The 16,556-nt window shown below is 41.5% G+C and overlaps 1 protein-coding gene and 1 long non-coding RNA gene across 2 annotated transcripts in view; one reads left to right on the top strand and one right to left on the bottom strand.

Moving 5' to 3' along the window:
* Window positions 1-3,520: 3,520 nt before the first annotated feature.
* LOC143157721 (uncharacterized) lies at window positions 3,521-4,983 on the bottom strand. The gene is made up of 3 exons (XR_012994839.1): window positions 4,892-4,983; window positions 4,357-4,422; window positions 3,521-3,628 (listed from the first exon to the last, which is right to left on the bottom strand). It is a non-coding gene; the product is annotated as an uncharacterized LOC143157721 (long non-coding RNA).
* A 5,111-nt stretch (window positions 4,984-10,094) lies between these two features.
* Window positions 10,095-16,556, top strand: part of RCAN2 (regulator of calcineurin 2) — a 98,439-nt gene continuing 91,977 nt past the window's right edge. The window contains exon 1 of the mRNA XM_076332642.1: window positions 10,095-10,186. The gene's annotated coding sequence lies outside the window, so the exon portion shown is untranslated. The remainder of the gene's footprint in view (window positions 10,187-16,556) is intronic.

The following is a 16,556-nucleotide window of genomic DNA, read 5'->3' as shown; positions in this document are numbered from 1 at the left end:
CCACTGCTGCAAAGTCTGTATGGATTAAAAGTTGTATGTATTGCTCACACTCATCAGAGCACTCAAGCCTGCTTATTGCTAGTAATGGATGTCGGTAAGACTTTGGATAAGCTATATGCTTTCCTGAATTGGAACTGTCGTATTTGTGTTACTGGTAAATTACATTACTTGTAGAGTTACAGTCAAAATATTCAGAAGAAATATTTCAAATCTCTTAGTTCACACTTTTTAAGATGCTGATGAAACAGCTGTGTCCCAGACTCCTCAGAAATACTTTGTTTTTAATGCAAAGCTTGGAATTTAAAGACTATGGACAAGTTTCTCGACGACTAAAAATACAATGTCCTTTCATAAAACCAACCACTACGTAGCAGCATTATCTAGAAGGTTGTCTAGCAGCTACCTGCAAGATAGGAACTACATCTGTACTCTAACTTTCCTAAGTTGTATCAGGCTTTTTTACTCGTGTACTGCTTTTACTGCATTAGAAGTTTGATACATCATTTTTCCCAAGTACTCAAGCAGAGTATTGGAGTAACAAGCATCGAAAGAGCTTAATGTACAAGTACAGTGCAACTATTACTGTTAAGTCTTTGCAGCTTTGAAAAAGACAAGTGAGGAAAAGAGTTATGGCAAATGAGCAAACAATTGGGCCTGAGCTCCTGTGGGATACTATGCCTGAAGGGGATAACATGGATTTTGGATACAAAACCAAGAAATTCTGTGCTGGAGAGGAAATACTACATCTCCCCTTGATAGCACTGTAACCACCCTGGCTGTGATTCCAAAAGGCTGTTGATAAATTTGAGAGAGCTCAGAGCTGAACCAGAAAGTTGATGAAAATGTTGCTAAGCCTGCCAAGCCTTGGAGTCAACCTGGTTAGCTTAAGAAAGGGAATGCTCAGAAGCGACTTGAGAACAGGCTGAGGATACCAAAGTTCAATAACGGATGGGCCTTTGGAGCTTGCTGCACCTTTCTGCAGCGGACTGAAGTGAAAACAAGCAGATTCCCACCTGAAATGAGGTAAAAATGCAGATCAGGAAATTTAATTTTTTTACCAAGGACTGACATTACATTTCTATATTAATAGTCCTGAAAACAAAATTGCACATTTTTCTGAAAAAGAAGCTTTTGATCTGGTGTGTGTGCACTCCTGGGGTGGAGAGAAGAGGGAAAGGCAACCTGATTACTTTTCAGGAATCTGCAAAACATAAATCAGAAAGTCTGAAGACCTAAATTCTCTATACAGGCATTCCACTTCCATAAAGCAACTTTTAGGTAGTCTACAAAGGCAGAAAACATCTTTTCTGAGGGTATGATACTGGTTACACAAGGTAGGGTTTAGAAGACATCAGATTAGGTAATCACAGCTGGCCAGAGAAGCCTAAGGTTAAGGAGGATCATGTTCTCTACAAAGTGTAATTAGGGAATGGCAAGATTTGGCATTCACTTTATCCTGGATCCTTGCTCAGAGATTTCTGTGAACATCTGACCCAAATAAGAGCCAAATGAGGCTCTGTGGATGTAGTCCTTCAGCACTGCATTTCCAGACTCCTCTAGCTAAGGGGTCTTGCACTGGTAAAGTGTGCTCCAAGCTGAAGATAGGGCTCTGTCACTCTTTCTCATGCCAAAGGTCTGAATCATAGTTAGACTTGACTCTCTTGAATTAAACACAAAAGTTTCAGTGGGTTCATAGTGTTGGTCTTTGTTACTGCTGACACAGATCCAGAGGCAATTTCAAGGCATTGGCCTTTTATCTGGCCTTTATTTTGAAAACCATCATTGCTCAGAAAAGCATTGAGTGTGTCCTCCTGTTTGCTTGATACCAAAAGGAAATCAAGTGCTTTCCAGTATCATGCCATGGCTGGCCAAGTGTGATTCCCAGGTTAAAATGAATAGATGAGCAGTGCAAAGAGTTCTACTCTTTAAGTAATTCATTACAGCTCAAGATGCTGCCTTTGACGCTCTTCCTCTGTCCAAACCTTGGTATTATCATTTACTATTTTAAGCTTGTTTATAGAACTGGAATAATACACAGATAAAAAAGGATGATTGCAAGGGTGCTTTCAGGCATTAAACCTGAGGTTTGAAGTTCCTTTTTCTGAAAAAATAAACCAAAGAATGTTTTATTATCTGAAAAGCTGGCAGCTGGTCTTTGCTTACCATGAACTGAAATCAAGCACCACTTTGTTAAAAGCCAGTCTCATCACAATGATCTGGTTGTTCCTTAAAATAATAAAAAGACCCAAATCAGCAGGAGATGGTTATATTTTGTCCTTTGGGTATTAATCAACATATTCAGCCTTGCTAAATTTTTCCTACAGACTGGCCTTGCAGTCTAGTTCAGAGGTTTAGTGGACATGGACAGTTTGCACATCTAGGCATATGGGTCGGTAGGAACAAATTGGGTAATGAGTTCTCTACATACCCACAAGCCAGGACAAATCCAAGTGACAGAACATAGCAAAAGCTGCAATCACTAAAGCATCTGCCCTGAGCTACCACACCTGCCAGCACTGATCTGCACATGACAAGATACATTTATCCCTCCACACGAGACATGCCAGCATTGGCATCTTTGTACAGAGGTCGAAGGTGGAAGCTGGGCAAAGGGTGGGAGCTGGGGCTGTCCCACCTTCTGGACTCTGCGCATCTCACAACCTGGGAGCATGCTGTGCCACTGGATGTCTTGATGGGCTGGTTGTCTGAATGGGACATCTCTAGCACAGGCTCTTTCTGCAAACAGATTTACATAATGAATTCACAGCACAGCGGGCTTCTTCCAGAGGTGGCATTGGAGCAGCCCAAGGGCAGAATATAGACCAGAGGCCCTGTTTCTTCTCTCCCTTCCCTTTTAACTTCCCTTTACTGTTTCTATCCTCCCTGGGAACTTCGCTAGTGCCCTTTTCCCCCCTTCCCAGCTCAGCTGTAAGACCAGCTTACTCTTTCCTTCAGGATTTTCAGATATCCAGGCTGCTAAATATCTGAAAAGCTTCAAGCTGGAGTGCAGCACTGCAAGGCTAAGACTGGCAGATGAGTGCCCCGGTAGGACATAGTGCCTGGATGGACTGGCTATCTCTTTTGGAGCTCTGTCACACAGCTGGGAGAGCAGGAGGAAGGGATAGAGACTTCCCTCTGGCTGATATGGACGAAGGACACTCTTCAGAGGTTGCTCTGCCGCAATGACTTGTCGTGGAAGCTATGACTGCCCAAGAATATCTGCGTCACGGAGACCATTTCCATTTTGCCATCTCCAGTGTTCACCTTGCACAAGGGCTGGCAGTACATAGGCACTGGCACCATCTAGGGGCCAACTGTCAATCACTGATGTATTTCTAGAAGGTCAGTGCCATAATATGTAAAAATAATAATATATATAGGCATAGACTAACATAATGTGTCTAAACAAAACATGTCTTAGTAAAAGTGTTGAAGAAGGCAGTGTGTATAAGTCTTTACTTCTATGCACAATTCAGGCACAAAAATATAGTCTCAGTTGTTACGTACCTGCTTGAGCTGCTTATTTTCTATTAACTGAATGTGTATGAGGTGTCATGTGCTGACTAATAACTCATCATTCACAATCCTCTGCTTCCAATGATATTCCAATTATGCCTTCAACAGTCACCTAAAGGTGTCAGAATAATGAATGCAGATTTCAGAAAGAAAAGGAAAACACAAAAAGCCTTAAGACTATGGATCACACTTCAAGAGAATGAAAAACATAAATAATTTTTTATGATGTCTCAATATAAACAAAACTCCTTAATCTGACACTTTTGAAAGCCTTTCTGTGTCAATCTCTGTAATTACGGATAAAGATTAATAGAAGGCAAAGAAATCTAGTACAATGGACTTCTCCATCAAACCTGACTAGCACTGCTTCAGAACTAGGGCTCCTAAATTCTACTTCTCAACAATTAATAAACAATAATTACCACACTATTCGCTTTATAGGAGTAAATTGTTTCTTGCAGTTGATTACACTCTGTGGCCTTCTAATGAGCACATGTAAAAATAGTATTTGTTGTACCTTTGTTGTCTTAGTTGTTTACATTCTGCAGCAGATTAAATAATATATTCAGAAGCTCAGTCTGTATTTAGATACCTAAATAAGCATCTTGATTTTTCAGAGCACCTACAAGTCTCAGAGTTGCACAGAGCTTCTGAAAATCAGGCCATTTATTTAGGTGTCTATATTTAGGTACATGAGTTTGAAGTGTTTGGCTTGAGGTCACATAGCTATGGCTCATTGCATTTTTTTTATTTCCATTTGGGTCACAATGGGCAAATCACTTCTAATAATCCTCATCACAAGTCTAAGAAATAGCAGGAGAGGTGGTAAGAATTACTTACTAAATACCATCATGATGCTTAGCGCTTCCTCAAATACATGAAGTTTCCTTCCCGGAGAATTTCAGTCTAAAAAAAGATAGAAATCAGTGCATCAGAAAGGTAAAACAGTATGTTTAGAGACTGACCTTATGTTCTGGTTAAACTGTGCTCATTTCCTGGATTTTGTTTGTCTGGCATCTTTGTCATTCCTTCTATAAGTTTATGATCATTTTGTCAAGCCAGATGTTTTAGCTTCCCATATTTTGATTGGGTAAATCCTAGAAACCAAGCGCTTCTACTTGTTAACACATGGCAGCAAACAACAGTTTATTCTTGAGGAATTTGAGCTGACATTATCAGTTATGCTCTTGAATTGAGACTATACCTCGAAGACTGCTTTTGAATTTGCATGGTAGCTTGCACAGGTCTTGACCTTAGCAAACCAGTTATGAAATACACAGTCTAAGACTCTGCAGAGAGAAGATGACTGGGAAAACAACATCAAGGGGAACAATCTTTTAAAGAAACAAGAAAATCCATTTCCTTAACATCCTACCTCTGCAGTTTGTCATCCCTCCACTTCACAACATAAGATGCTTGTAGCTTTGGTAGCAAGTATACACACAATCGGTGATTCACACAGCACTGCCTTCATTTTGCATGGAGATGGTAGCTGAGAAGAAACAGGCAGGCCATAGGTTAAAACCATCATCTTAAATACCTCATATATTTCAACAAAATGAAAACCTCCTGGTCTTTCAGCATCCTCTTTCAAATGGGAGAATTTAAATCTGGCGATAGCATTTCAGATTTGAGAGAACTGTACTTATACTTTAAAGATGGTATTTGTTACAGAACAAAAGGTTGGGTTTTTTTCTTTCTTGAAATGGAGATTGTTTTAAAAGTCAATGAAACCCATTTTTCCCCTTGATCTATCATGCATCTAGGCTAAAAAAACATCTCTTCGTTAAAAATATTCCTTAACCAGAAATTGGGACATGGCATTTTTGTTGTCTTTAAAACTGAGGGTTAGCTGTAAGATAATAAAGCTCTATTTTGTGGGACTTTATGTTAGATATGGAATTTTTGCAATGTCAAATCAAAAAGACTTTTTTTCAGGCAACTCTCACTCTCAGAAGTGGATGGAAAATGTGAAGACTCTTTGTTCCTGTTCTCACTGCCTTAAAAGACACGAGCCTCCTGTCTGCTCTCTGTCTGACCCTGAAGATGCTCAGAAACAATGTGGATATACTAGAGAGAGGGTTTAGGGAGCAACAAAGCCAAATGCAGGGGCTGTCCCACTGCAAGGCTGGGAGCTCAGGGGTTCCCAGAGCGCTGTGCCACAGGTTCTCCCCACTTGCCTGACCTCCACATACCAGATTTGGAAAGAACCGGCATCCCTGTGCGCAGCTGAAGCATGTGCTTCTCTGCATCTCCAAATCCCCAAAGAAAGAAACGGCCCTGCTCCATGATCAACGTGCTCATGGAGTATCATGTGCAAGGGCATTACAGGCACTGAAATTTTACAGTAAGTGAAGGATACTCTCCCTTTCTGCAGCAATTTTTCATTGGTGCAATTATTAATCATTCTTCTTGCACCCAGAACTGTGCAAAATGCTCTGTAGATAAATGAAAAAAAAGAAAAAGGGATTGCTTTCCACATTTTTATTTAAACATCCGCAATACATTGTATCTAAGCTGCTTTGCAATTGTTACACACATACAGCATGGAACTGAAGAGGTGTCGAGGCAATGCTGTCTCACTGTACTGAGTGACTGGGTGATAAAATAGCAGATGAAATTCAGTGGTGATAAGTGCAAAGTAATGAACATGGGAAAAAATAACCTTAACTATACATACATAGACACTGGTTCAAACTATCACTTCTGCTGCAGGAGATCTGGAGGTTGAAGTGGAAAGCTCTCTGAAAATGTTAGTGTGGGGCTAGGAAGGGGTCAAAAAGGGGAACTGAATGTTAAGAATTAGCAAATCCCCCCTTAGATGATAAGGGGACCCCCAAAGTCATAGGACTCTATCACTCATATACTCAGAGTTTTTCTGAGTCCCTCGACCATACAGCTCTTGCCTATTCCAGATCCAGCAAAATTCAATAGTCATTTCAGTAGAATCACAGTTTTAAAGAAAGTAGTGTTTTCTAGTAAAATTAGAAAGGATAGAGAGGATGGTGATAAAGTTTCACACTGGAAATAGAGAAAACCACATCAGCTTGAAAGAGGGATAGCTGAAGGGAAATCCAATTAAAGTCTGGAAAATAATGATGGTGAGAAGGTCAAAAAAGAAATTTCATTTACTGCCTCTATCACAAAGGAACATTTAATAAAACAATCAGGAAGAAGACTTCAAATTGGTTTTAGACAGTGAAGAATTATCACGGCACGACACATTGTGGAAAGCAAAACCACAAATGGGCTCAAAAAGAGTTAAGACAAACTCCTAGAGAACAGGACCACTGGTAGCCACTAAGCATAGTAGCTTGGATACAACCCTCAGTTCCAGAAGTCCCTGCCTCGCTAATTGCTGGAAAATTATAAGGTAAGTAGGAGAAGAATACATGGTCTATTTTTACAGTGTTTTACTAAGCATCCAGTCTTGGCTGCTGGACACAAGATACAGAGCTAGACAGACCCAACTGTGGTTTTATATTCTAAAAAAGTAACAAACAATCAAGGGTATGCTAATGCTGATAAAGTCAACATTAATTTTACTTGCTTTATCCACTCTAATCTCCAGACTCAGCCATTTGCAAGAAATCATAATCCATATCTGGCCAAAGAATTTGGGATTATCCCAGTGAGCAGAAATGTAAAAGAAGAAGCGTTCATTTGTGAGAATCTACAGATTTTGAGACATTACTTACTTATTTCTTCTGTAAAGAGAAAACTTTGTCACCAAAGCTCCTGCAAAGGCTGCAGGAGTGAGTCAGTGTTTGTATTTTATTTAGTTATTTACTTTTGTATATCAGTATAACATAGGGGGCCAAAGTCTTTTGGTTACAGTAGCTTATTTGTGTTGAAATCCACCGTGGTTGCTTCAGTACATTTGAGAGGCCACTTTTGCTTACAGATTAAATCTGTAGCTAAGAAGCAGGTGCAGACTGAAGATAATGAGCAGCTCAGGATTTCGATGAGATGGGCTAAGCCTGTGCTCTGAGATATCAGTAACAAAACTCCCACTCAGTTCTGTGGGAGCAGGACTACAGTACTGCTTGCAAATCTTGCAAGTAGCAGCTGTTTTATCACCTCCTTTGGTATCCTTTCCAGAATTTCAGCTTCCTCCAGGTTTTGGCACTCTACAACTACTTGGGTTGTGGGAAGATGCCCACAGCATTTAGGAAGCACAGGGTGCCTACTCAGGCTGCATGGCCTGAATAGCACTGGGGCCTAAGTGGGTAAACAGTGCGACTCCAAGAAGGACCTTCTCTCAGTTGCTCTTACTCTCTTATTTTTGCAGCGCCACTTTTCCATGTCTAAATAACATATTATTTTGTGACCTTTCCTAATAGAAATCTTTACTGCTTACAACAGGGGATATTAAAAACCCTGCAATTGTTGCCATTCTCATTATTATCTAATTCAAAGGACATTTTTACTGCAAACAGTGGAATTTGGGTTTTTTTCCCCTTCATCTTAGCAATAATGGCTGGATGCATATAAAAGCCAAAGTACTGACTTAGGCGTGCGTTCCTGATTTTTCCTGAACATGGATTAGCTTGCTTTCATAACTAGAGATTCCCATTTTACTACAAGGAAAGCATACACTAGGGCAACTTCATCACAATGAAAATATTCTTCCCAATATGAAAATATGAAAAAGAATAAAACCTGAGACTGGCTACTGTGAACAAGACACAGTTAAGAGGTATGGGGATAAGAAGACACAAGGAAATTGTATAACATAAAATGTGGGACAGAAAAAGCACAGTGGATGCTCTTGCTACTCAGAATATTAAAATAAGACATCATGCAAAGGGAAGGCATGTAAATGGAGACAAAGGAAAATATCCTACCAGGTTTAATTCTTAAAACAAAAGCCAAAACAACAAGCATATAATTTGATTTAAAACATGATTAGTTTATATTGTGACATCTTTGGTTCCATAGCTTGCTTTCTCTTCTGCATAGTGCCTAAAGCAATAAGATCATGGTCAGGGATTCATATTTTAGGCACGAGGATGAAACTACAAGAAATAATAATTACTACTATCAGTTACCTATTATATATTAAAAAATAAAAGTAGAACCAAAGAAGAAAGCCTGGAAGGTGTCTAAACCAGATATGCACCAAGGCATAAGTCAGTCCTTAGTTAATGGGACCAGGAGGAAACTCCTCTGTTGCAAGTACAACGATCCACAGTGCATTGCTCTTAGGTATTTGCAGAGATGAGGTGGGATACACTATTGATCTCATTCATTACAAGTTTTTTCTGCTATTATTGGAAAATGCTGCTATAAATGGCATACATCTTTTTATATATTTTTAACTAATGGAGAATTATTCCTTCCATGGATTTTTTATAGGATATTTAATAACTATATCAGTCTTCTACTTCTCCATTCTATTCTATAGATTTTGAAAGCCATCTTTACAGAAACCTATTTACATTTCTCTATCACCCTATTGATTAAATCCCTCTGTATTACATTCCAAAGTGAAGAGACCGCAGAAAATCAGCATTAGCCTCTGACACTTAGCAGTCTCGGACGTACAGCTGGAAGAGAGAAAATAGCCCTTCCTTTAATAAAGCATGCCTTGGGGCATCTGAATGCTTTCTCTTCTTTTTAAAATCATGACCACGATCAGCCTTTTTCCACTGTAACCCTGACGTTCCCTAAGAGTCCTACAAATGCACCCTCTGGCCTCATCTGTAACGAGGAGATACACCTTACTCACCTGTTACTCTGAAGAAGAGATGAATGACAATTGGATCCATTCCAGATGGAGCTCACTTCAAGGGCCAGTTTGCTTATCGGTGGTCAGAAGTGGGAATGGCGGTTGGGAGCTCCATCCCCCAGAGGCATTTAGGCCCCCTACAAAATCACCATGGGGGGCACTTGGAGGTTTGTCACTAAAACCATGGCGAGGTGTGCTCGCCTCACTCCTGTCCCATCCCACCCCACATCTCCCTACCCCATCCCACCTGACTTCACCCCATCCCACCCCATCTCACATCTCCCTACCCCATCCCACTTCACTTCACTTCACCTCACCTCTCTTCATCCCGCCCCATCCCACCCCACCTCTCCTCACCTCACCTCACCTCTCCTCCCCTTTCCTCACCCCACCTCACCTCACCCCATCCCTCCCCACCTCAGGGCAGGGAGGCCGACACCCTGAGGGAGGGAAGCTTTGCCACGCACTATTAACGAGGACACAAACCGCTGCCTGGTTCCTACCGCTCCCTGGATGCCGGGGGCGACGTGAGACCCTCCCCCGGCTCACCTGTCCCCACACGGAGCGGGGAACACCGCTACCCCTCGCCCCCTCCCCTCCCCTCCCCTCCCCTCCCCTCCCGCCACCTCCGCCCACGCTGGTAACCGACACCCGGCGCGAAGCTGTGGGAGGTGAGGGGCGTGGCCATGGATGGAGGAGGCGGGGCCAGTTTGCTCTTCGCATTCTTATTGGTGGCTCCCGCCTGCTCATTTGGGCGGGGGGGGGTTTGTTGATTGGGTTGTGGCGTGCCCTCGTCCCTCCCGCCTTGTTCTCCACCTTCGCCTCAGCGGCGCGGGCAGGGGAGAGGTGCGGGGTGCTCGCTGTGGAGCCGGCGGCGCAGTCCTCGGGGCTCGGCGGCGACGACGACAGGGGAGGCGAAGGACGAGCGAGCCGTAGCAGGTAAGGGCAGGGCCGCTGCCGCGAGGGGCTCCTTCCCCGGCGGGGCCGCCCGGTAGCAGCCCTGCCCCGCTGACCTGGCGCCGTGCGCCCGCCGTGGCGGTGTTACGTAACCGCCCCGCCGGCTCTCCCTGCGGCGCCCGCGGTCCTGCCCCCTCCCCGGGCCCCGCTCTTACCTCGGGGCTCCTTTCACCGGTGGCTTTTCGGGCGCGGGGGCATGCGGGACGGGCTGCGGGGCGAGCCCGGGGCTTCCCCGCAGGCGCCCTCCCTCCGGTAGGGGTCGGTGGCTGCCGTGCAGCCCCGCGGTGGGCGGCTGGAAATGGCCGGTGGGCGAAGGTGGAGGCGTGCGGTGAGAGAGAACGTCGCGGCGGCTCGTCCTCCGGGGCGGGTGGTTCGTCCGCTGAGGGTGGAGAGGAGCTTCGTGAGATGAGAGAGCATCCCCGCGTGTGGGGCAGGCAGAGGGGAGGTGGGTGGAGGCGGTGGGAAGGGGGGTTTTGCAGCCCTGCGGGAAGCGCTGGGTGTTGGCTGGAAGCAGGTGGACGTTTGCAGGGATGTAGATCTATCCCAGCTACTCGTACAACTTAGGGCTGGTGTGCAGGAATGCAGTGAAGCCCGTATCCCTGAGGGAGACTCTTCTTGGGCTGCTTTAAAGTTAGCTGCAGCATCCCACACCGATGTTACTTGATGCTTATGTAACAGGTAGCTCTCCAAAGTTGTTGGTTTGTTTTTTCCCTGCCTTTACGAGATTCTTTTGCATCTCTTTAAAATATTTTGGTCCCTTTACTGCTTGAGTTAGGAAACCAGATTAAACTCCAAAAAAGAAGAATATATGGTACGTTTATACAGCTGGGAAAAAAATCATACAAATGAGAATTGTAGTTTAATCAGGAGTTATGCTTTACATGAGCTTCTGTGTTAGGCTTTCAAGTTCTGCACTCACAAACTGGTTTGCCTAGATAGAATGGTTGCTCTGTAGAAAAGGAAAACTCTTTTTCTATGAAAATACATAATTGCTGTGAGGAAACTCTGCTGCATTTATTCTTGCAGTAAAACTAAATTATATGGTTACACATCACTCCTGAACAGATGGAAGTCTGAATACTGTGAGAATATAAAACAATCAGAAAAACTACAAACGCATCACAGTAGACAAGGACAGAAGAACATTTTCTGTAGATTATCAACTTTGTTAACTAGTAACTGGTACCTTTCTCTTTTAACAGCAGGAACTGTCCCATTCTCCTTAAACTTCTGAGAAGGAGTTGTCAGCTATGTGATCTAGTTTGTGTGTCCTCTTCCAAATATTGTAGTGTGTATTCAGATTCAGTGGCTTGGTTTGTCATTGTTTGTATTGAAATTGTTTGTCATTGCATTGGTGTCCTTAATGTCTTTTAAGTTATAAATTACTTGTGTATACCAGCAGAAAATCCTTTTCAAGGAAACTTTGAAATTTTATTCCAAGTCGTCATGGTGTCTTGAGTATCTTCTAGGAGTTAAACGCTGTGAACAGCTCCTGTAGCATGTAGTTCTGACATACATGGCTTCTTCCTTTTTTCCTCCCAACAGGGAAGGGGAAAGTAGGTCTTGGTAAGAATTGGGGTATAGTTATGAATTTTATGTTACGAGCTAGAGGGCTATTAAATAAGTGTTCCACTGACCCCTGTGTGAGGTGACAGATCTGGCTGAAGGCCAGCGATGTTGTAATACTGTGTGCCCCTTATAAAGCTGGCTCACTTTAAATAGAATAGTATAGAGGCCAAGTGAAGGTAATCAGGAAGTTTGTTCTTGTTTCTTTGGGTTTGGGGATGGTTTTGTGTTCTTTGAATACCTTAATGTTACCATGGTAACTTTAGTGGTTGATTAATCATAGCCTAGCTTCTTGACCTTAAGAACAGTACATAAAATCTTCTGGCATTGGTTGCTCAAAGTATATCTTCCTATTGTGGAACGGGGCTGGAGTCTCGGCTTGGTAGGGTTGAGCACCAGTGTCTGCTGGCTTGTTTTCTCCAGGGCTGGAGATACAGATTGCTTAGCAATCCAACGCTAACCGAGTTCCTTTACTGCTGGGCATCGGATACATCCCTGACATGGGAAGCACAGCTGAGCCTTCTGAGTAATATGCAGGTCTTCAACTGCTTGAGCTGGCCAGCCCTGCTTTAGATGAATAAAAGGGAATAGTCCCTTTAGATGTTAAAAGCTTCCAAAAATAGTTACAAAGTCTCAGCTAGATTTAATATGGCTAGAATGTCAATGGAAAGGATTAGAACATTTGGGATTTGCACCAGTTAGCATTTAAAAAAAAAATATAAAATCCTCTTCCTCATATCTGCCACTTCTGTAAGAGGAAATAGTGGAGACTGATGCTATTTTTGTGTGTTAGTAACCAAATTGGAGTTGTAATGTAAGTGGACTTTCACTGTACCAGTAATTTTTATTACTGTAAGGGGAATAGTTATTGCCCAGGTGGGGGATGCAGGGCTGAAGGTTAAGGGAAGGGGTGACTATAGTCTATATTGCTTTTGAGACTGCAGCAGTTCATTAATCCTGTCACATGAGGTCCTGTTCTGCTCTTCCTAATTAAGCAAAATGTCTCCATTTAAGTTCATGGGAGCCTTCCATAGTGAAGAATTAGCACCATATAAAAATAATACTAATCTCCAGTGTTCATTTTGCAGAATGGAATGAAGTTTCAGTCAGTTGCTACTATCTGAAGTTCCCTGTTATACTCGTGCCTTCTGCCAAAGTCTTCAGTGTGGGTCCAGTTGACTTCAGCAGGAGTTGTATCCTTAGACTAACACTACAGAAATTGGTGACTCTGCTTTCATTGTCAGTGACTATTTTAAGTAAAAACTGATTGCTTCAGTAAAATCTTACTCAGTGGGTTTGAATTATGGTAAAACTTGCTGGTTTGTGTTTTTTTTTTCGTGGGAGCAGAGGTGGAATCCCTACGCTTTTTCTGGACCCTTCTAGAAAAAAACCTGCAACTTTTCTTGCTTTTTTTTTCCCCAAACTTTCTTAATTCCTGTAGATTAGTTTCCAGGTTTGCACTCAGGACTCAATAATACTCTCCGTTTATAGTGATTATATTTAAAGCTTCTATTTGTAACTTTTTGTTTGCTTTATTCTATTTTTAGTCATGTTGTTTGTCATGGCAAGCAGTGTTTAATAAAAAAAAAAGTAGTTTCCTAGCAATTTCAAGAGATACGTGCCTGTTTCTTGATGTCCCTCAGGGACTCTTTTTAAAAACTCTGGAAAATGGTCACCGAGGAAGTGCATTATTAGTTTCCATAAAAACAGTGGCTAAATCTATACATGCCTGGTGATATATAAGACATTCAAAACTGGAATAAGTCCATTCAAACACTTCATGTGCTCAAGTTGTCTTCATTCAGCAAAATTTCAGCTGAAGTTCTTTGGTCTGTAGGGGTCTAACATCACAACACACTGTACATATTTGCCCTTTCAGTTTTACACTAGAAAAGCAATACTTTTTCATAACAGTTTTTCAAATAGAAACTTCAGTGAGCTATTGCTATTTGCCAATGAATATAATTTTCTGCTGGTCTTTGTTTAATTTAAATTTGAGATGTACCATGTCTAAAAATAGTGAGGTAACAGGATGAATACTTAGCTCCCACCTGGAATCTCTGCAGAGCTTTCGGTTGCATTATCTACAGGATTGAACACTGACAAGACCTAATCTGTTCCAGTGGGAAGGGTGTTTGCTTCATGTTTTGAGCTATCACATATTACAAGCTCTTGCACCCCTTGACCACTGGAGGAGAAATTTGAAATAACTTACATCAGTGTAAAGTGATGCAGAGCGTGCATATGGATTGCACAAAAGAAGTGACAAGGAGATTCCACGTAGGGTCTGGAGGGGTAGTGGCTGCTGTGGTTTTCCAAGGGTTAATGGTACTGCACTCTTGGGGTGTTCTATTCTGTGTACTGTATTTTCTGACTTGAAAGTTTAGGGTCAAAACCCTACACCAAATTCAGAAATAACATAGGAACGCAGATTACATATGGGTGAACTTTAAATAAAGGGGATAAACGGTTGTGGCAAGGAATCAGCATTAGCTGGAGGTTACATGAACTTGGGCTCGAGTTTGTTTATGTCTCAGTGTTTCAGTCTTCTAAAGGGAACAATGCTGCTACGGAGTTTACTAGTGTTGTCCCAGTTAAGATCTTGGTGAATGAATTTAGCATCAATATTGGTGCTGGATGATGCCTTAGTGTTACTGTATTATTTTTATGGCATTGTCACTTCTTTTGAAATTCTATATGACAACTTCTGGTATCTTAAGTATTTGAAAAATTTCTTGATTTGGGGAGGGAGAAGCAGATGCATAATTCAGTTTCAATTTTAAAACGTAATGAGTTCAGATGAGTACAGTTTACTCTTATGTGGATGTCTTTCTATGTTTTTTTTATAATAGAAAAGAGACCATAAGAGGGGGGAAGTTAACTTATTTTGTCAGAAGCTGTGGAAAGGAGCTTTAATATAAATGGGAATGTGATCCAGTGATTGTATTATAGTTACATAAAAGATGACTTTTAATTGTGTTTAGTTTATATGGCAATCCAGTTCATGTATTACACAGATTTAGAATTAATTGTTTTAAGGGATTTGAAATATAAATTCTTTTGTTCTAAATTAGTGGAAGAATTGGAAAGAGAACACTTTGATGGAGGACTGCCTGAAATGGCTAAGTAAATTCAAAGAAGCCACAAAACACTACCACCACACCTGAGCCTTAAGGTGTTTGATGGACATAATAAAGGATATGTAGTTATAATTTGTTTTATGTATGTCTAACACTATAAATAATGCAGAAAAAAGTAAGGATTCCAGCTCGTGACTGGCTGAAAATAACATCTGGTATGGTGTCTTATTATGAAGTTCATGCAGAGCTGTGAAAACTCGGACTATAATTTCATGAATGCTTTAAGTAGATTAGTTGCTGAAAAGTACAATCCTAACCTTTGCTGTCACCTATCCATTCCCAAAAAGCTTTGCCCACTTTTTTTTCTGGTTGCTACAAACATTTATGCAACCATGAAATCTACCTAATGGAGTTAAACCCAAACTTTTTTCCTTAGGCCTGGTCTTTTCCTTTAACTGAATCAGTTTGTGTGGCTGTGCCGTGAATCGGAGCAGGAGATGCTTTCTCCACTACAAAAGGTAGTGTGGGGCATGTCTCTGTGTAGGAAGTGACTGGTGTTGAAGTGAGAAGCCTGAGGTGCATGACAGATTATGTTGCATCTTTTGGCAGAAGTGCTAGTTTGTCCAGTCAGTCTGAACTTACGGCCCAAGGGCTTGAAGTGTGCTTACAAATGCTGTTGATTCAAGTACATTTGTCCCCTCTGATTATCATTGAGCTCAGGCTCATAGGCAGTTTATTTCTCTTGGGGAGCATATATGTCTTTTATTAGTGAGATTTCTTTTATTAGTGAGATTTCTATTTTAGTTGTGGTGCTGTGCTTAATATTGTGCAGTACATGGCCCTTGTTTCACAAACTTTACTTTGCTATACAATAGTGATTCCATACAGATGCTCTTAACTGTGCAGGTCCCATCTTAAATTGGCAGAGGATTAAATAATTAGGGTATTGTAAGTTGACTTGCTAGTGGAGGGAAGACTGATCAGAACTCTGTGTATATCTCAAGTGTAGAAGAGGCATGTGTGCATATACATGCCCACCTACCACCTACAGGTCTTGAAAAAGAGATGGTCAAAAGGCATGCAAGACAGTGACTTTCTTAAGATGACTTGGCCAATACCCAAGTCCCACTGAGCATATCTATCTCAAGAATTGACTGAAAAAAGGAGCAAGCTTTCCTGTTAAAGAGCTCTAGCAGAGCAAAACTACTGCCACATAATGTAAGAGTATTTATTAATTTCTAATCTCAGATGGAACTTTGAAGCCTATATATTGTAGAATCACCTGCTATAGGGTATGCTCATTTCCTTATTGCCAACTAAGATGGTTAAAAACCTGAACTTCATGGTTGTAACTTAAAATCCTGTTCTGTTTTGTTGCTTGTCATAGTGGTTTTGCTTAATTCTAACTTAAAAGCTTCCTTTCCTATCTAGTACCTTATAATATGGCTCTCCCAGGAGAAAAAAATAAACAGTTTAGTGAAGAAATCTGTAGACTTTTCTGACTTCTGTCGATAATATTGAGATTCTCTACTTCTCTGCACACCCTAATAGCCTTGTTATGCATTGGGGAACACGATGTATGAAATTTGTTAGCTGCCATGAAGTTATCTTTAACATTACTATCATACTTTACAATGAAAGTAAAGCTTATTTATTAGACTAAAAAGTACAGCTTAAGAAATCAGCTAATGTAATTAGAGATGTGT

The sequence above is a fragment of the Aptenodytes patagonicus genome, chromosome 3 (genome assembly GCF_965638725.1).
Source record: "Aptenodytes patagonicus chromosome 3, bAptPat1.pri.cur, whole genome shotgun sequence".
Taxonomy (NCBI): Eukaryota; Metazoa; Chordata; class Aves; order Sphenisciformes; family Spheniscidae; genus Aptenodytes; species Aptenodytes patagonicus.
This window is presented reverse-complemented; position numbering and strand designations above follow the sequence as displayed.